This window comes from Delphinapterus leucas, chromosome 7 (assembly GCF_059928025.1).
Source record: "Delphinapterus leucas isolate spDelLeu-1000000601 "Yukka" chromosome 7, BTC_Dleu_Yukka2, whole genome shotgun sequence".
NCBI classification, from domain to species: Eukaryota; Metazoa; Chordata; class Mammalia; order Artiodactyla; family Monodontidae; genus Delphinapterus; species Delphinapterus leucas.
In genome coordinates this window covers 105928304-105948625 of record NC_143135.1, presented here as the reverse complement: position 1 = coordinate 105948625, position 20322 = coordinate 105928304, and the positions used below count along the sequence as shown (strand labels likewise).

Genomic DNA, 20322 nt, shown 5'->3' with positions numbered 1-20322 from the left:
GCCTATTCTAAGTACCTCATAGAAGTTGTATCATACACTATTTGTCCTTTGGTGTCTGACATTTCACTTAGCACAATGGCTTCGAGGTCCTTCCTTGTTATAGCCTGTGTCAGGATTTTATTTACTCATTTCCTTAAGGCTGGATGATACTTGGTTGTATGTACAGACCACATTTTGTTTATCCGTTCCTCCACGGATGGGCACTTGGGTTGCTTCTATTTGGGGCTATTGTGAATAACGCTGCTATGACCATTGGGGTGTAAATGTCTGTTTGAGTCTCTGCTTTCGACTTTTGGGGGTATATACCTAGAAGTGGAATTGCTAGATCATATGGTAATTCCATTTTTAATTTTTTGAGGAACGAAGAACTGTTTTCCACAGTGGATGTACTGCTTTACCTTCCCACCAGCAGTGCACAAGGGTCCTAATTCAGCTTCTCTGTATCATCACCATTTTTAAAAACTAATAACCATCCTAATAGGCATAAAGTAGTATCAAATTATGGTTTTGATTTGCATTTCCCTAATGACTAGAGAGGTGGAAAACCCTGGGTGAGATCACAGAGAGTGGCGATGCCTTAACCATGTGTTTCTCGTTTAGGCTGAGGGCCTCTCGCATCCCTGTTGAGGGAAGTTTAACCTCCCCCCTTTCATACAACAGGCGAACTGCCTCTTAATATTCACAGCCCTCTTCTTCCATGGTTGTAGGCCCCTGAATTTGTCTGGGCATGTGGTCATCCAAAGTGGATGGTACCTTTCCCACCCTCTCCTGCATCTCAGTGTGGCCGTGTGATCAAGTTCTGGCCCAGGGCGTGTGAGGAAGGGTGTCCTGTGAGGGCTTCCAGGGAGGGAGCTTCTTTGGGATGCAGTCCACGCGTGCGTCTGCCCCTTCTTCTGTTTCTTCTCTTTCATCTCACGGCCTGGCCCAAGGATGCTGCCAACTTAGACCATGTACAATGGATCCAAACCACAGACAGGAGGGAGTCCTTCAGGAACTCCAGCCAGGAACACAGTGGAATGTTTTTGTAACCAGAGAGATAAATTCCTATCTCCTTTAAACCACTCTCACTGTGTATTGTCGTCATTTGTGGCTGAATCCAATGGTAATGGATATTTCCAGATACGTGGCTCCTTCTTTACTTTAAATGCTAGCGATACTGGTCTGTCCCCTTCTCTTTAAGACCCATTTTTCTGCCTGTGCTCAAGATTTGCTCCCACCCCACCCCTTACATTCCCCGAGGGCCCTCACCCAGTCAGGCACCTCCTGTGCCTCCCTTCATGCCCCCCTTTAGCAGCCCCTACCACATGCATTCAGAGCCGGCTTCCCCATCTTACAAAGGTAACAACCTTCTCTCCAACTGCAGCCCACCCTTGGTCTCCCTACTTTCTCTCTCTTTAAAAAAATCTGAAAGAATTATCCACATTTTTATTCTCACCCCAGTTTATCCTCACACTGTGGCTCCAGCCCACAAGACTGTTCTCCCAAGAGGACAGAAGACATTCTCACCCCTAAGTCGCACCTTACTCGATCCTCAGCAGCACTGGATCAGGCGAACACTCCTGCCTTCCCCAAACACACATCCTCTGACCTCGACGCCATCATCCTCTCCTGGCTTTTCTCCCATGTTTTGGCCACTTCTCGTCAATCGTTTTCCCAAGATTGCGTCCCTTCCCAATCCTTAAATCCTAGTTGTCTGCCCCGTTTCTCTTCACCTCCTCTCTACTGTCTTCCTGGGTAATTAACTGTGTCTGCGTCGAAGACCATCTTCGTTCAAGCTCAGATAACCTCCGAGGGTTCCAGACCCGTCCGGCTAACTTCATAGTGCGGTGCTCTGTGTACACAAATAAAACCATCGTGACCCAAATTGCATGCATTACCACTCCCCTAAAACCTGTCTGTGTCCCATTTACCCGGATACTGGAAGTCCTCTTCCATTTCCCTTTCTCACCCACCACTGTTTTTCCTCTCCATCTCCAGATCACACCCTCTAAGTCCAGGACCCTTGGATACCCGTGTCTCTACGTCTCTGCCAAGTATTCTTACCTGGTTAACTCATGCCTGACTGGCTGCCATACCCTCTACTCTTGTCCCCTTTTAATTCACTCCCCCACTGCAACTAGAGGAACATTTTAACATTTTTAAGTAACCCAAATAATGTTATTTAACGATTAAAACTGCAAAGCTAATCACGCTGCTGTCGGGCATACAGCCTTTCCACACCCTTTTTTCCCTCAGAATACACTCTTTAACAGGAACCATAAAGCCATTCAAGGTCTGACCTGTGACTACTTCTCTACCTACACCCCTTGTCTTTCTACCTACAACCTGCCCCTCCACCCCCACTTTATCCCCACAAACTATACGAACACATTCAATCTAGCCAGATGGGATACTGGATTCCTAAATTCCTACCATGCTCTCCTGCCTCTAGGCTTTGGCCTACGCCATTTCCTTTCATTGTAACACTTTTCTCTCCTCTCACCTGGTTGAATCTCTTCACCTTTGTGTCTCAGCTTTAACATCTCTTCCTTCTAGAAGAGTTCTCTGACCTTAGAGATCTAGATGCTGCCGTAGCAAACATGACTTGCTTTTATCCCAGCACATAGCATGTTGTATTGAATTGTCTTACTTCACTGAGTATAAGAAGTAGGACCCGTGGTTTATGGCCAGCGCACAGTAGGGTCTGAATAAATCATTCTGGAGTGGATGAAATATAAATGTAAATAAGAACTCGGCCATGCCCCTGAATCTACGATTTTGCTTTTTTTTTAAATCATTCACCTTGGTGATGTGGACATGACAAGTCTATATCACTTGGGGATGACACGAAGCTGATGGTGACAGCTTATCAGAATACAAAAACAGTCTCAATGGATTTAAATGATGGACCCACGTGAAATGAAATTTCATGCACGTAAAAGCAAGGATGGGAGAGGTCTTGAATAATTTTAGTCAGGGGAATGAGTGCAACGCCAATGAGCAATCGCGTGGAATATTTGAAAAGGAAAAGAAATGAATATAATAATAAGGTGGTCCTAGATATAAAGTCCAAACTGTGGTAGGTAATAGCCCACTCCACACCCTGCTGGTCCGACCACATCAGGAGCCATCTCTCTGGTAACGCCTCCTAGTGGATCATTATCAAACTGCAGCAACTTTAGAAGACAGTGATCAGGATGATCAGTGGTCTAGAAGTTATGCCCGTGATAAAGACGAGAAGGAACTAAGATTGTCAAGATAAGATAACTTGGGTCCATAATAGTCTTCTCTTAGAAAGAAACTGCATCACACAATATGACTTGTATTTTGAGTGGCTCTAACTGGTATAAGTTAGGAAGAGGCAAATTTTTGCTCCACATAGATTCTCCAGGATTGTATTCAACTGCAAGTAATTGAAACCTAATTATATGGGGATTTTTTTCCCATAAATTATAAGTGTGGACATAGGTATTCCAGAGCTGGCATCACTACTATGTTATCTTGAACTTGGGGTCCTTCTGTTAGCTTGAGCCATGTGAAATTGTTCATACTCAGCTGGTTTTGATTTACTAAAACAACAAGTCCATTTAGTTCAACCTAAGAGCTTCCTGTTTTACCATTCTGGATGTGTTTGCCACTCTGATGCCATTTTGTCCTCCTGTTTGCAAGTTGGTTCCTGGACCCCCGGGTAGTACGCCAGGCTCTCAGTCAAGAAAAGGCTGGGGGAGGGGGGTGGTAAGGTTCACAAAGCACAGCCTTCCTGAGTAGAACCCTCAAACTCCCACCCGGGAAACTTCTGCTCACTTCCCATTGGCCTGACCTGCACGGCATGACCATCCTCAGCTCTAAGGAAATCTCAGAGGTACGTATTATAAACAGGCACTCTGCTGCCCTGAACAAATTTAGAGCCCTGTAAAGAGGAAGGATAGAATTTATACTGAACAGTATTTTCTCACAGAGTTTATCCACTATACAAAGGGAGGCTAGTGTCAGTTGATCTCCACTGTATCTGCACTGTAGAGTCACAGGTGTTTCAAAGCAGAGGTGATCTTGCCCCATTCGGATCCATTTAATGAGAATTTTTGTGAGTTGAACCTGGGCCTCTGCTTATGACGATCTCCACAGGCGATCTGGATAGACAGCCGGAACTGGGACCACGACTCTGGCAGTGAGCGTCTGCTCCCTGGAAATCCTGGAGTTGGTCAACAGGAATTAGCGAACATCATTCAGGTGGGATGGTTGTCTTGGACGGGAGATCGGGCTAATTCCAAGGTGCCTCCCGTAACTCTAGAAGTCCGAAAACACTTCTGGGTTTGATGATTAAACTATTCCAGCCTTGGACAAGGCTTCAGCAGTGCAAGAAAGTAATGAAAAAGTGGTGATAAGACATTCCGATCCTTCTACTCAGAAGGTTTACGGGAAAAGGAAGAAGAAATATAGAATAATTATTCTTAGTTGCTTTCAGACTGGGCAAAATGGTTTATCCACCTGCAGGTGTCTGTGCATCACCAATTGCATTGAGAAAAAAGGTTGTCAGTCTTTTCATGTTTGGGCCAGGTGTCCTCTGGCTGTTTAGAGGACAGTCAAATGCCCCGGGGGGGATGGATGGTGAAGAAAGACGCAGAGTAGGTTTGAAGAAGCAGGTAAGAAGCACTCGTCCACTTTGCCTTCCCCAGATAAACAAAGCCACCCAGTCACTCTCCTCTTTCCTCAGGTGCACCCTTCCCTGGCCCCTGGTGCCCCCTCTGATGCCAAAGTGGTTCAGAGAGCAGCCCCTTCCTCCACACTTCTGACCCGCTGACCACTGGAGGTCCCATTTCCTGCGCTTGGGTGAGTTTAGCCAAAAAGAGTGAGCTCATCTCCCGCTCCCTGGATGCCTATAACATCTGGTTTACATCTGGTTATAACCAGGAGCGATTACTGATGTGTGGGATTACATATTCAGGGTCCAAAAAAGATCTTGTCGGAGGAAGATAGGAGTTGAATCTAATAAAGAGACTTCAGAAAGGGTGAGTTTCGAGGCCAGGTTGCCGTGTGTGCAGTACAACACAGGCGTAGGAGAAAGAAGGGCTAATTACAGCTCGCCCTGAGTCTACAGGGTTCTACGGCTCCTCATAGACCTAAGGGCGTCTCTCTCTCTCTCTCCCCTTTTGTCCAATGAGCACTGGTCCCCTTTTGTCCACAAGCACTCGTCCCCTTTTGTCCACAGCACTGGTCCCCTTTTGTCCACAGCACTGGTCCCCTTTTGTCCATAAGCACTGGTCCCCTTTTGTCCACAGCACTGGTCCCCTTTTGTCCACAAGCACTGGTCCCCTTTTGTCCACAAGCACTCGTCCCCTTTTGTCCACAGCACTGGTCCCCTTTTGTCCACAGCACTGGTCCCCTTTTGTCCACAGCACTGGTCCCCTTTTTTCCACAAGCACTGGTCCCCTTTTGTCCACAGCACTGGTCCCCTTTTGTCCACAGCACTGGTCCCCTTTTGTCCACAGCACTGGTCCCCTTTTTTCCACAAGCACTGGTCCCCTTTTGTCCATAAGCACTGGTCCCCTTTTGTCCACAGCACTGGTCCCCTTTTGTCCACAAGCACTGGTCCCCTTTTGTCCACAAGCACTGGTCCCCTTTTGTCCACAAGCACTGGTCCCCTTTTGTCCACAAGCACTGGTCCCCTTTTGTCCATAAGCACTGGTCCCCTTTTGTCCACAAGCACTGGTCCCCTTTTGTCCACAAGCACTGGTCCCCTTTTGTCCACAAGCACTGGTCCCCTTTTGTCCATAAGCACTGGTCCCCTTTTGTCCACAAGCACTGGTCCCCTTTTGTCCACAGCACTGGTCCCCTTTTGTCCACAGCACTGGTCCCCTTTTGTCCACAAGCACTGGTCCCCTTTTGTCCACAAGCACTGGTCCCCTTTTGTCCACAAGCACTGGTCCCCTTTTGTCCATAAGCACTGGTCGCCTTTTGTCCACAAGCACTGGTCCCCTTTTGTCCACAAGCACTGGTCCCCTTTTGTCCACAAGCACTGGTCCCCTTTTGTCCACAAGCACTGGTCGCCTGTGTGTCAAGTACTGTGCTGAGTGTGCAGATATACAAGGCAGTCCCAGGCCTCCAGGAGTTCACGGCCCAGTGAGGGGAGACAGACGTGTCAGCAGGCAGCCACACAGATGTCAGCGGACACGAAGGCCGGAAGGAAGTGCCAGAGCAGTGGAGGCAGAAAAGAGAGAAGGAGGGGCTTCAAAGGGACGCTGAGCCTGGAGTTTTGTCGTGAGTCACAACAAGCGTTTTCCAGGTGGACAGGGCAGCCCTCAGCAGAGCACGCGTACTTGGAGGTGGAAACCTCAAAAAACCCCTAGGAATCCACGGAGCAGGAGTAGGGTTAGGGGAGAGGCCGGCGCCCCTGGGCCATGCCTTTCCAAAGAGCTGAGACTTCATTGTATCCTAATCTGGAATCAGGAGAGGCCACATCCTGTAATATTCGGGGCTACTCAGAGCACACTGGGAGGAGATTTACCTTAAAAAGAACATAAAGTAGCCAGAATAACTTTAGAAAAGGGCCATCAGCACCCTATCTGTGAATGGTTATACAGAAAATAGGAGAAAAGCTTGGAATATTTAACTAAGGGAGAAGGGGAGGGAATCCTGTTTTCAAATATTTGAAGGAAAGTCATGTGGAAGAAAAATCAGCCTTGTCCTGTGGGTAGTAGTATTAGCAGCAATCGTAATACTATTAGGTGATATTTATTGAGAGCTTACTATGTGCCAAGCACTTTACCTGCAGTAACTTGTTTAATCCTCATACCAGCCTTAAAGGTAAGACTCAGAAGTAGCTCCGTTTTATACAAGAGGAAACTGAATCACCCACAGAAGTTGATTAAACCGCCAAAGGTTTCAGACTAGGAAGTGGCACAGCCAAGGTTTGGACCCAGGCAACCCCAGCCACTATGTTGTGTGTTCTCTCCAGACCTCGAGCAAATGGCTGGAATCGATGAGAAGACAGATTCTCCTTTGTCTCCCCGTCTTCCTGAACGGTCAGATGCAATAGCTCTCTGGAGAGATGCAAGTTCCCCCCATACTGGAGACAGAAGTTAGGGGACCACTGCAGCTGCACTTTTGGGGTGTTAGAGCTCCAAGAGAGGGATCGAACTAAACCATCTTGAATGTTCCTCTGGGCTCGGCTGGCTGCGACTCTGGCTTGCCTGACACAGCAGCGTGAACACTTTGTGAGTTACCCAGTGACTGCACTTGGTACAAATTTGCATGAGAGCTCTGCTCCCCCGGCGCCTCCTACACCTGCTGACTCCATCAAAACAGGCAAGCTTTCACTCCTGCCTGCACCACAGGATCTGACCTGGCTTGGAGGGGAGGGCCAGCATCACTCTGCCTAACACAGTAGCTGCCAAGTTGCCATTGGGGTTCTGAGCACGGAGCCTTTGTTGCCTGTGAGAAGGAGAGCCATGGAAGCCGCAGGCTGCCTAGCCAGTTCCTGGGGAGCGAGCGGGAGCAGAGGCCAGGAGAGAGAAATGCAAAGCTTCACACTTATGAATGGAGTGTCTGCCAAGGCTCACCATCACTTAGCTCGCTCTAAATCCGCCGCTAGCACATTCATTCCTGACCCATATTCACACATCCCAAAGCACCTGAATTTCTCCTGTAGGGTTGATTGTTATCCTTCCTGAGTCCCCCTACCTGAAAGGCCGCGACTAGTTCATCCTTTCTCCCCACCTGAAGGATGCCTTCTTGATGGAGAAGCGCATGCATGTATGGATATGTGGTACAGTATGTATGATACAGTGTGTGGTGTTTGTGTGCACACACACCACTCACACGTTCTGGCTTTGGTCGTCCGTCTGTGACTGTGTTCATATTCTTAGCTTCCTACAAACAGAGACTGCTTCTGAATATTTTCTCCTAGCACCACTACCTTTCAAGGACTAGACTCAAAAAGACGATTTGCGGAATTGCAAAATGTGAGACTTGAAATGAAACTTGAAAATCTTTTAGTCCAACTGCTTTATTTTAGAGATGAAGCAACTGAGGCTCATGGAGTGGATGTGTCTTATTCCAGGTTGGAGAACATTTTCGGATGACTTGAGAGGTATGGTTTTCAAACCTGGCCACAGATTGGAACCCCTTAGGGAGCTCTGAAAAATACCCAGACAGCTCACAAAGAGACTGTGGTTGTAATTGTTCTGGGATGGGGCCCAGACACTGACACTTTTATAAAGCTCCTCGGGTGATTCTATGTAGCACAAATTTGAAGACCACTGGCTTAGAAAATGGGAATATTGCAAATAAAGACACAATGCACCTACCCACTGAGGCCCTTCTAACATCTGAGACAGGGTCAGAAGAGGTAGAATTGCTCCAGGTTGCTTGACTTGGAAGAGTCATGGATCCGTGAGAAAGGTACTTACCTGTTCTCCTACAGGGGAAAAGCTAAGAAGAATCACCACCACTATGGAAATGCAGATAGAAGCAGTGGGGTAAGCAACGTTCCTAAAGCATCCACGGGGCAGCCACAGCACACAATGTGGGCGGAAGAAAAGCTCGATTCCCTTTGGGTACATGAGGCTGCACACACAAGTTGACAACTGAAAGAAGACTTGTGTCCCAGCCACAGCTGGAGTATCAGAGGAGAACAAATAAATGACGACGCGTGTCTACTATTCCAGGAACCCTAAATTAGGGTGTGATGAGTGGTTAGCAAAAAACAAAATAGGTTCTCAGAAGGGAGGTCATCTTAAGTCTACCTTGAAATTTGAATCCCTCAGAGTCCCCTGAACTGCATTTGCCTCACCCCGACCAGCTGCCTCAGCAAACCCTGCCCTGCCCTGTGTAAGTGGCCCCCCCTTGCCGCCTTTGACCGTCTAGTTCTATGCAGAAGGCAGGGCACAAACGTGCTGCACAGGCCACTGGATAGGACGGCAGCAGTGCCAAGAATCAACCAATAACTCGAATGACAAGAGCCAATAGTCGCAAAGCCAACTACCTCACGCCAGGTTTCGCCATCCTTGTGCTAACTGAGGGAGCGTCACACATCCCTGAGCCCCTTGCGGCAGGAGTCAAGGTGGCGTAGCAGAGGCAGCAGCTGTTACATGATGGACCCAGAGCCCGGTGGAGCTTCCTCCTCCAGCACTCCCCATCTAAAAACAAGCATCCAGGGCTGCTGCGTTCTTCCCGCCCATCATAATTTGCACAAGCAACTGTGCAGGAGGCCATGGCACGCAACGTGCCCCCCTTGCTTCTGGTCCTGTTGGTTCTTCCCAATGTGATTAAAAAGGATGGCCAATGAAATCAAATCTGGGAGACTGTACTCTTTTTTTTTTTTTAAGATTATTTTGGATGTGGACCATTATTAAAGTCTTTATTGAATTTGTTACCATATGGCTTCCGTTTTATGTTTTGGTTTTTCGGCCATGAGGCACATAGAATATTAGCTCCCCAAACAAGGATCAAACTCGCACCCCCTGTATTGGAAGGTGAAGTCTTAACCACTGGACCACCAGGGAAGTCCCCATACTCTGTCTTTACTTGCTTTGATCACTGATATGTTCCCAGCACCTACGACAATGCAGGGAACATAATAGGAACTCAATAAACACTTGCCAGGTGACTGAACCAACGGACAAATAAACAACTAGATCTAGTCTGTGTTGGATTAGAGTTTGGTGACACCACCACCAAGGAGAAGCAAAGGAGGCGCCTCTGGAGAGTGAATTTGAATGAGCAATTGAAGCCAAAACCAGTCCATCTTTTGAACATTCTTTTATTGCTGTAAAGGACAATACTCTTTGAGAAGCCAAAAAAAAAAAAAAGAAAGAAAGAAAGAAATCAAATTTAGTAACCTAAGATGTCCTTAGTAACGGAGCTGAAGAACGTGTTTTCCAATATTTGGTTTCTCAGCCTGACAGTCTCTCTTGAAATACTTTTTTCTCAGCAATGAAAATGTGAATCGTTGTTGGTTTGTTTTGCGGTTTGCAAATGACTTACAGAGCTCTTCTGGCAGAGTTTCTGTTTTTCTTCTTGCAAGTAAACAAAAGGCCATTTCTCTAATATGACTTAAGTGGGGGAGATTCTGAGATCTCCTGTCTTGGTTTTGGAAAGAGGAGAAAAGGTAGGGAGGCAAGCAGAAAGAAGAACGAGGACACGGGAACAAGCAGGGCGTAGAAACTAAACAGAAGCAGGAAAGAGGCAAAGGGAAAAGGGACGTGGAACACTGGAGTGTCGGGGACACACAACAGCTGAGAACGCTGCTGTCAGTGGGGTCCCAGCCACACTTATGGGGCGTGAACTCGCCACTGGTTCTTTGGTCCCCCCACTATCATTGCAGCACGTCATCTGGGCTCCTGGTGACCTGGGAGGACAGACTCCCCTCCTCTCCTAGGCAAGCCTGTGCAAGGCGGAGCAACCCCTGCCAGATTGACCCAGATCTGTCAGCTGATCAATTATGTTTCCCACGGAGGAGAAGGGAAAATGAAAGGGAGAAAGAAAAGGGGAGAGAGAGAAAGAGAATTGGGAGGGCAGAGGAGAGGAGGAGAGAGGGCAGAAAGAGGGAGGGAGCACAGGGGAGAGGAAGAGAGGGAGATGCAGGGAGAGTGAGAAGGAGAGGGATGGAGGAGGAACACACGCATCTCTTTGCTGAAGCTCTTGTAAGTTTAAGCGGCCACAGCAAGAGCGGGCTCAGTCCAGAAGGTTGCAGAAACAAATACATAAACTAAAATTCTAGAGGTTACTGGACGAAATCAGTCAAGGCAGAGGATAGAGTCCTCTTCTTCCCACCCTTTGCCAGTACAGCTTAGAGCTGTTCTTTTCCCTCTGAAATTCTTGGCTCCACCCTCCCCCTTCCCAGGGCCCCGCCCCCTGCCATTGGTCCCACCCCCTTGCCCCTCCCTGAACAGTCTCCTCCTACAAAACGATGGGAGGTATGGTCCCCGCCGCATGTTTCTTCTAAGTCCCTTCCTGTCTTCACCAGCACATCCTCTAAGGGTAGGAGGCCTCTGCCACCAGGTGGGAGGAGACACCTGGGAAGATGTGGTACCCAACCCCATCTGACCTGTACACCATCGATTACCTTATTTTTGAGTGTTTTCATTTTTTATGTTTAATTAGTTTTATTGAATTTCAAATGACTACAGACATAAAGTAAACATGTAACAAGCCAGTAGAGCAGAAAGAGAAGGAGCTGCGTAAATACCAGCAGGCTCAGCACGGAGCTCCACTTAGCACCGCATGTTTGCCGCGTTACGAGCCCTAATGAGTCCTTACAACACCCAGGGGAGTTGCTCCCCATCCTGGCAGGCAGGTGGGGAGACGGGCGCACAGAGGGGAGTATTTCCACCTACAGAAAACATGGGGGACTTTGAGTTTGGATGTACCTGCTGCCCACCCAGCTGTGCTCAGGCCACCAGAACTGGCTGGAAATCTGGCAGGCACACTCATTAGGGTATTGGAAGGGTCTGTGGGACCTCCGCTGGGGTTACATATAAAGCAAAGTGGGAGTTTTTTGCGTCTTTATCATTCTAGTTGAGGGGCAAGAGGCAAGGGCAGGTCGTGAGCTCCAAACCTAAAAATTCTGGAACAGAGACAAATCCTAGACACAACAGTCCTCTCCAAAGTGTTCCCACCAGGAGCAGATGGCAAGAGCATCGCAAATCCTTCCAGCATGTTCCTGGACGTCCCAGAATCACGTGTCCCACATTGACTCAGAAATGTCACCACTGCTTAGGATGTTGGGATACCTCACCTCGCCCCAAGGGGTAAACTGTGGCTAAAGCCAACACTGGTGTGGCCCATCCACGACACATAGCTGGCCCCAGCCTGGGTCACTGCTTCTCAGGGCTGCCAGACTGCGTGGGTGCAGGGGCAGAGCCCCGGGGAGCTGCTAAGACACAGTGCATGGCAGAGCACACAAGCAGGAGACCAGGAGAGGCCCTTCAGGGACACAGCTCAGCACCCTTCATCTCAGCACCCTTCATCTCAGCACCCTAGGAGAGGCCACTGGGAAACCACAGAAGTCAGGGGCAGATGTCACAGGATGAGAAGGGGTTCCAGGGCTCGTATTTGGCTTTAAAACTGACAAAGGGAAGAAACAGCACCAGGACAAGGCTGTGTGCCTGGCAAGTAACGCTGCGACCCAAGAATGGCCCCGGCTGGGACCCTCCGGCCACCTCGATCAAATGCCCCGAGGACCGTCACCGTGTGTGAAGGATGGAGGTGAGCTGCATTAGTTGTGCCATCCACGGCTCACCCATGGCTCGCCCCCAGCTGGCAGCTCCAAGCCTGGCAGCCAGGGTCCACACCGTGAAGCTCCTCTGCAGTCTCCCCTGAAGTTGTTTTTGGCCATGCTTCCAAGTGCCCACAATGCTTACATCAGGCCCAGGATCCCATCATCCCAAACCGATTTTTCACTTTGCCAGTAAACATTGTTATGGTCTCATCTACCCCCCTCACATCTCAGAAGCACTGCCCAGCTCAGGCTGCGGCTGGCACCCAACTATTTACTGTGAGTGGCAGGAACTTGGCCAATCCGCCCAGCTGAACGGTGTCCATGTTGCTGGTGCCCAGAGAACGAGAGGGTGAACCTAGCCCCATCTCCTCTCCCTTCCCCGCTGCCCTGCCTGTGTATAAGTGGGCAGGTGTGTTGATGTGGGATGTGAGAAGGTGAGAGAAAATGAGAAAGGTTAAGACAGGAATCTAGCCAAGCTCCTCGGAAAGTGTTGAAAGGAGCATTAATCCTTCGAAGGAGAAATGGTCGGGTTACTAGAAGGAGAGAAGCTGCAGCACCACCAGCCATTCCTTTCAGAGCCTCTCAGTGGCAGAAGGTGGGCGGTGTGCTGAAAAGGACAGCGCCTAATCCCGTCCTCGGTCCTCACTCTGGCTCCCAGGAACTGGGAGGGGCTCTTGTTAATCAACCTCAGATCTTCTTAGGACCAGAGCCCCAGGGCGCTAATCGCCCCCTGCCTCCCGCCCATCAGTAATCAGTGCTGACTCCCTCCCCATCTAAGCTGGATCATGGTTGCTGGTGGGGTAGAGGTGAGAAGCAGGTCAGCGAGGGGTCCATCACCTGCCCCTAGCCCCGGGCACCTTTTCAAGAAGGCAAGAAACCCAGGAAGTAACGGCTTTAGGAAGAGCCAGCTTAAAACAAAAACAGAGGAGAAGAAAAAATTGCCTTAGAATGTGTACTGCATTCTAACTAGTCCCACTGGGTCAATGCAATAGGGGTGGATTACTGCAGGCAAGATGTGGCTGCCTCAGTAATTCTGTGAGTTTGATAAGAGGTAGCTGGCTGACTCCAGCTCTCAACCCCTTGAAGAGAAAACACACATCATGTTGGCTGGTCCAACTGGCATGTGGCTCAGGGGTCTTGGGGGTCCCTTTGCCTTAAAATTGGGCAGCCCTGTCCTTTTGTGACACTTTGAAGGCTATTCAGAACTGGCTCGAGGTGGGTAGCACAAATAAGGCCATTATTCGTCTTAGGAAAAGCAGGATTTGGTAAATGTGAGGAGATCTGGGATAACCAAGTCACCTCCATCCGCACCCCAAGACGGCAACAAGAATGCAAAATCAGAATTCGCCCTGGAGAATTTTGCATCACCACTTCCTTCCCATCTATTCAGGAATGATTCAAAGTATGAGCAAATATTATGCTTCCCTGCATTTATTTCTGATTTAAAAAAAATCATGTATGCTAATTTATATGTAAATTCAGTATGGCCCTGGGGCTCCTGGCATGCAGCCCGTGGGGCTGTGGATGGTGGAATTTTGGCCATTGTCTCCGGTTTGAAGTTACAGATGGAAGAGACACAGACCTCAGGACAGATGGAAATTATGGAGGTCTTGGGACCTTCCCTGTCCCTTCTTCTGACCCCTCACTCCACCCCTTGCCTAGTTAGTTTCCATTTCTGTGGTTAGCATGATAGAAGCTGTTTCCCTGAGGCTACCTGGCTCTGGACTCAGTTTCCCCGCTGCCAGAGTTGGGGCTCTGACCTCACTGGGTGAGCCCCTGTTCACCCAGTACAAGCAGGGGTTTGCACGCACGCGCGCACACACACACACATGCTGCCACAGCTCCTTGTTACGTAAGACGAGTCAATCAGGGCTGCCGCCACGTGGCCTCCTTCACTCTCACACCCACCACCCGGTGAGGGAGGAGAGACACCCCGAGGCCGGCGCCCCCGAGGCTGGGTGCAGCAGGCAAGGCAAGGAGATCCCGCACAATGGACTTGCTTGCATCCAACTCACTGCTTGCATCCAACTCAGATCCCTCCGGGGCCCCCTTCCTCCCCCTCGAGCCCCAGCCGAAGGTACACACGCATTTGATTCTTCCCAGCCTGGTCCCTCTGCCCACCTTGCGTGGTCACCCCTGCAACTATGGCAAGGGGACAGTCCCCAAAGCCCACCCTCAGAGGGAGGTCAGCGGGACCCGAGGTGGGGACCAGTCCGGACCACGAAAGCCCAGTGCTGCAGTGGGGAAGGGAATCAGGTGGGTGGGACTCCTCAGCCTTCTCCACCCCCTGGGAGTGAACTTTCCTCTGGGGACTCAGCTGCCTGGGCTGAGCTTCCACGCGGGGTCCTCTGGGAGATGGTGCTGGACCACCCGGGGGAAGTTTCTCTGCCCGTCTCAGTCCCTGGGAGTGCAGGGATCTTCAAAAAAGAAAGGCAAGCCAGACCCTCAAAGGACAGGGTGGGTGGGAGCAAGCAGGTGGGCAGGTAATGCGGCTGCTGGGACCTGAAAGCCGGGACAGAGCGCGGGGCCACCCGGTGCAGCGAGCGGACTCAAGGTTGAAGCGGATCCCAAGCCACCCCAGCACCGCAGGGCCACGTCACAGCGCGCACTCACCCCCAGCAAGCCTGGCCCCAACTGCAGCCCCTCAGCTCCGCTTCCCAGAAGAGAAAGAAACCAAACATTAGCATTCGACTCTTCATGCCTCTTTCCGTTCAACTTAGGAGAGCTTTCCGGAATTTCAGAGCCCCGCTCTGATAAGATAAGCCTCTTATCTGCTTGTTACCACGCCCCGCTGCCCCCCTCCACAAACACACCCCAAAACACATGGGAAACTACCCCGCTGCCCACCACTGCTGCGGACCGATCCAGCCCTTCTAGCTGGCTCTGACCACGATGCACAGGTACCTGATTATGCCTAGCCTGCGTTTTCTGTTTGCTCCTTGCAGAAGCTTTGCAAGTTTACTGGCCGATAGATATTTAAAGTTTCCTCTCGTAATTTCTTCCCAGTACCATAAGCAATGCGTTAGCAGCCCCGTCGCCCTCCGAATCCGTGATTCCATGTGTCTCCATCTATCGTGTGTGTGCAAGAATGTACGGAGGTCCAGGGGACCAGCACACAGCCACGTACCGCACGGGAGCCCCAGACACATTTTACTTCTGCACGTACATTCCCCCCCCCCGCCCCCCCGCGCCACACACCCACCCACCGTTCTGGCAGCAGCCAGCCTCAAATCAATATCCTCACAGCCTGGGAGGGAGGATGAAGTCCCAGCCATGCTGCTCGGACGCTCTCTCCCCCACCTGCAAACCAACCGCACAGCAGAGCCGACTCAGAGAGTCTGCGAATCATCAACAGCACACTGTACAATTCCTGGGTCGACTGTAGGCAAATCAATAGCAAGCTCTTACCTTGAAAGAGAAACAGAGCAGCCAGCGCTGTGAAGATTGCCCAAGAGATAGAATTGTGCATTTTTGCCTGGATGGTTTTCATGATTTTTTTTTTTTCTTCTTTTTCTTCTTTTTTGTCAGGTTCGGGGTTTTTCTTTCTTTCTTTCTTTCCTGACAGATTGCGTTGCTCTCGAGCTGGTGGAAGGAGATTTAAATCCACTGTTTTGCTGAAGGACACCACAAGAAAGCCAAGGATGGGAGAGAGTGTGACTTCTCAGTAATTATCTCTCCTCATACTCTGGCACTGAGACACCTCGTACAATCTGGCCCTGGACAGCCCTCCTACAAGCTGCAATCATTGGTTCTAATCCAAGGATTGACAGAGCTACAACACACGCGCGTGGGTGCGCGCGGGCGCGCGCACACACACACACACACACACACACACTCAGGAATCATTTACTGGGCAAATCAGGCTAGCTGATTAAAGAGACAGGAGCCTGGAGAGATGGTATGATAAATGCCACTTTGCCCCGTCTATATTACTTTCATTTTTTAAACTGACAGTCTCAGAACCCCAAGCATCAAAAAATCCCTTTCCTTCTGGCATTCCCTGGCCTCCTGAACTCAGATTCCCTTTACACTGGAAAAATCCCGCAGCCAGCAACCGCTTACGGGAAATTTTAAAGGGACATTTTCAAGCTTGGTGAAACTTGCAAAGATGAGTCAGATTTCATTTGTTGGTACTTATTTTCCTCTCCGATGAAAATATCATTCAATGACAATTTTTTTTCCCTCTCTCTCTCTCATCTTTCACCTTTTCCAATCAACCTCCTACTTTGTTGCTTTGAAAATAATAAATAACTTTCTATTTTCTTCTCCTGTCACTCCTGTTTCAGAATATCTGTATTACTCCTATATTTCATCCACTAAGTTTATTTCCTGAAGTCATCCATGTGTGTATGATACCATGAAAAGAGACGGGGCTTCTGAGATTTGAGAAGAACTGCAGTCCGAATATGGAGAAGATTCTCCAAAAGGGAACAAGGGGTGAGTTTATTCTACATGCCTCAGTCAATCCACTTTCACTAAGATAAATAATGTAAGTGCTTGTGGTTTATTTAAACTGCAGCAAGATAGACTTAGGTTAGACACACTGAAGGACTTTCTGAGTATAGACTTTGTGTGTGGTTGCAAAATGTCCTCAGAGAGTTGCAGACATGCATCTCCTTGATGGTGGGTAAGAATATAACTCTGACAGAAATAATCTAATGGATGTGATGACTTTTTGAGAGATCTGCTAACTCTAAGGTCCTGAAAACTGATGATCTAATTTGTGGTTTTCTCTTACGGGAAGCAAGTTATGTGATGCAAACAAAAATTCTGGAAAACTTAGCCTGTTCACGGCACCTTCCTTAGCTGATTCTGACACATGCATACCATCATGATGCCTCAACACACACATTTTTGAAGTATTTCTTCCAGAGTTCCACGGTAATTATTATACTTCTTGTAACCCCCATAATAATTTGAATGTACATATCCTTGAACTGCATAGAACAAAAGTACTTGCTGGGTGCACAGGTGAACTGGAAGCAGCAGTGCCATTTTGCACAAGCCTCAGAGGCGTCACTCACCTTGTGTTGTGCATGAAGGAGAGAGGCGCCCCCTGCAGGTGTGCAGCCCAGTGACTTAAGTGGAAGGAGCAGTGGGGTCTGGGGACCTGGATCCCAGTTGCAGCTCCACACAAACCAAGGGACCGTGAGCACGTCGTTTTATTTCTGTGAACCGTGGCCTTTCGTCTGTACAGTTAAAGGGCTGTGTCTCAAGTCTCTTTTTATTTTAAAGGCTTTCTATGCTAACTTCTTTTTTTCTGCCACTGCGTTCTAATTCACACATCCACCAAAATGCCCTTGATGTTCTGATCTCCCAAGGGACAAGCATTTTATCTCTAGACTGGTCTCCTTGTGCAGTGCTCCACAGAGTGACACGTGCAGTTGGATGCTCCGGAGTGGCTTTGGCCACAGTAATAACCGCCCAGCACAGAAGACAGAAGGCACAGTGGATTCCTCTACTGCCACTTCACTGCTCTCCAGAGTGACGAGGAAGACAGCGGGTCACCAGTAAGCCTTTCATCCCTACCTGAAGAGACAGAGACCAACATTTACAAGTGTCCTCACCCGGACCTGCAACAAATCTGTACATTCACCAATTTCTTTTAAGCATCCATAGGCGTGCCCACAGTAATAAACTAATCATTCTAGTTGACATTTATTGAGCATTTGCTACGTGCCAGGCATGAGAGCCAGTGTTTTGCATGCATTTTTCTCTTTAAATTCTCACAACCTACGAAGTGGTACACTTATCATCCCCATTTTACAGATGAGGGCATTGAGGCTCAAGGAAAACTTGTCCACAGCCGGTCAGCAATGGAGCCAGGATGTGATGTGAACCTGAGCATTTGTCTCTCAGACCAACCTCTAAAATACCATCCTATGCTAACTACCATAAGGGACTCAAATAGATATCAGACAGTCTTACGTATAACCCCTTTGCTATTGTTTTCGTTTTGTTTTTTAATTTTTATTGGAGTATATTTGCTTTACAATGTTGTGTTAGTTTCTGCTGTACAGCAAAGTGAATCAGCCATACGTATACATATACCCCCTCTTTTTTGGATTTCCCTCCCATTTAGGTCATCACAGAGCATTGAGTAGAGTTCCCTGTGCTGTACAGTGGGTTCTCATTAGTTATCTATTTTATACATAGTATCAGTAGCATATACCTGTCAATCCCAATCTCCCAGTTCATCCCACCTCCCCGCTTTCCCCCTTGGTGTCCATACATTTGTTCTCTATGTCTCTGTCTCTATTTCTGCTTTGTAAATGAGATCGTCTATACCAATATTTCAGATTCCACATATATGCATTAATATACGATATTTATTTTTCTCTTTCTGACTTACTCACTCTGTATGACAGACTCTAGGTCCATCCACATCTCTACAAATGACCCAATTTCATTCCTTTTTATGGCTGAGTAATATTCCATTGTATATACACATCTTCTTTATACATCCCTTTGCTATTAATAGCCTATGTTAATAGCCTAGTTATTAAAAATTATATGAAACAACACATACATCCATAGAGAGCATACAGAAAACCCATGCCTTACGTTTAGTAATAACTGAGTTGCAAATGGTTGGTGCAGGTAATTAGTAATTTTATCTGAACGCAAGGAAGTGGTAGATGGGCATTTTCTACGATAGTTTTAAAAAGTGCTCTGGAGATGGTGAGAGTCATGCTATACCTTGAAAGTGAGGTAGAGACCAGATCTAAAGCAGAGGGAAGAATGCACAGTCAAGCGATACCATAAATCAAAAATGGAGGATGGAAATACACCACCTAACTTTGGGGCTCTTGAAAGCTGTTTGAGAGCCCTGACCTTGCCCTGCTATGTTGCAATAAAATTTTTAAAAGATTTAAAAAAATGAACCCTGGCACAAATTCTGATCCATCTTAGTTATTACCCTCTACGCACAGATAATGTAACCATGCCTGACACACACGGGCACACTCAACAGACACTCGTCATGGTCAGCACGGCTTGTTGACCGCGCGCACAGGCTGGGCTGCATCCAGCTGGTTCAGATCCCTGGGACCTCGGGACCTTGGCTGAGTCATCTCAACTCCACGTCTGAAATGGGGATACTAGCTATAACTCATGCCCACCATCACCATACATCGTAACCATCAGCTAGTTTTCATTTGTTTTACCGTTTTGGTCAAATGGAGACTGAAGCGGTCCGCTACGCGTCCTAGGGAGGAGCTCTCAGCGCCTGTGAACCAAACTCCTGGGGAGCTTCATTCCAGAATCCCACTTCCTGCGTTCACCAAGGTGAAATCTCTCCTTAGGCACGGTCAAGCCAAAAGTCTAATTTGGACTCTGAGTACTGCTCAGTGCTAAGCTATCTGGAGAGCTATATCTCTTTCAATGCTGGAATCTATCATGGAGTAAAATTCTCCAGCGGCCTACATGTTTCACAGAAGCACACAGTGGAGAAGACATCTTTTCCTCTCCTCTGATGTGGGTTGGACACAGGGGAACCCACACAGGCCTGTTGGATATTCAAAAGATCATTGATATAGTTACAGAGGAGAAAGCGGGTCCACCCAGGGGTGTGCTCAACCAGGCCCGTCCCTTACCTAATGGATGGATCACATCGAAGCAGTCTGCATTTTTCCTTTCCTTTTTCCATTTTAATCTCAGTCTTTCAGGCCTCAGGGCTGGGAATCTTTTCTTCTGCAATTGCCCCAAACAGCTGGTGTCTGGGTCCTTCCATATGGGGTGGCCTGGGCCGTGCAGGGATTCTGTGACTCTGGAGGCCCCGACTTGGGGGGAGCTCTCATTGGAGGGCACCCTTGGAAATCACAGCTCCTCACTCAACAATCAGGGCTCCTTCCACTGAGCTCGGAGGCTCAAGTACTTCTCATCAGGTGTCTGCAGGATGAGATTTGCCTCTTGGATTAGCCAGATGCATGATATGCACCATTTACTTCCCAGTTCAAGGGTCAGAGGAGGGTGAATGGTCCTAGGACAAAATTAACGTCAGGAAAGGGGCCTCCTGTCCTAGGCAGAATGGTATTTTCTCACCATCCACACTCCTTGAAGTTAAGAAAAATTTACTGCAGAAGTGATTTTTCTGTTTGCAGATTAGAAATGAGGAAGAGGAA

At 48.5% G+C, this 20322-nt stretch overlaps 1 non-coding gene across 1 annotated transcript; it reads right to left on the bottom strand.

The window, feature by feature from the left end:
• Positions 1–540: 540 nt before the first annotated feature.
• Positions 541–660, bottom strand: LOC115804210 (U6atac minor spliceosomal RNA). The gene has a single exon (XR_004025077.1). It is a non-coding gene; the product is annotated as a U6atac minor spliceosomal RNA (small nuclear RNA).
• Between the last annotated feature and the right edge of the window lie 19662 nt (positions 661–20322).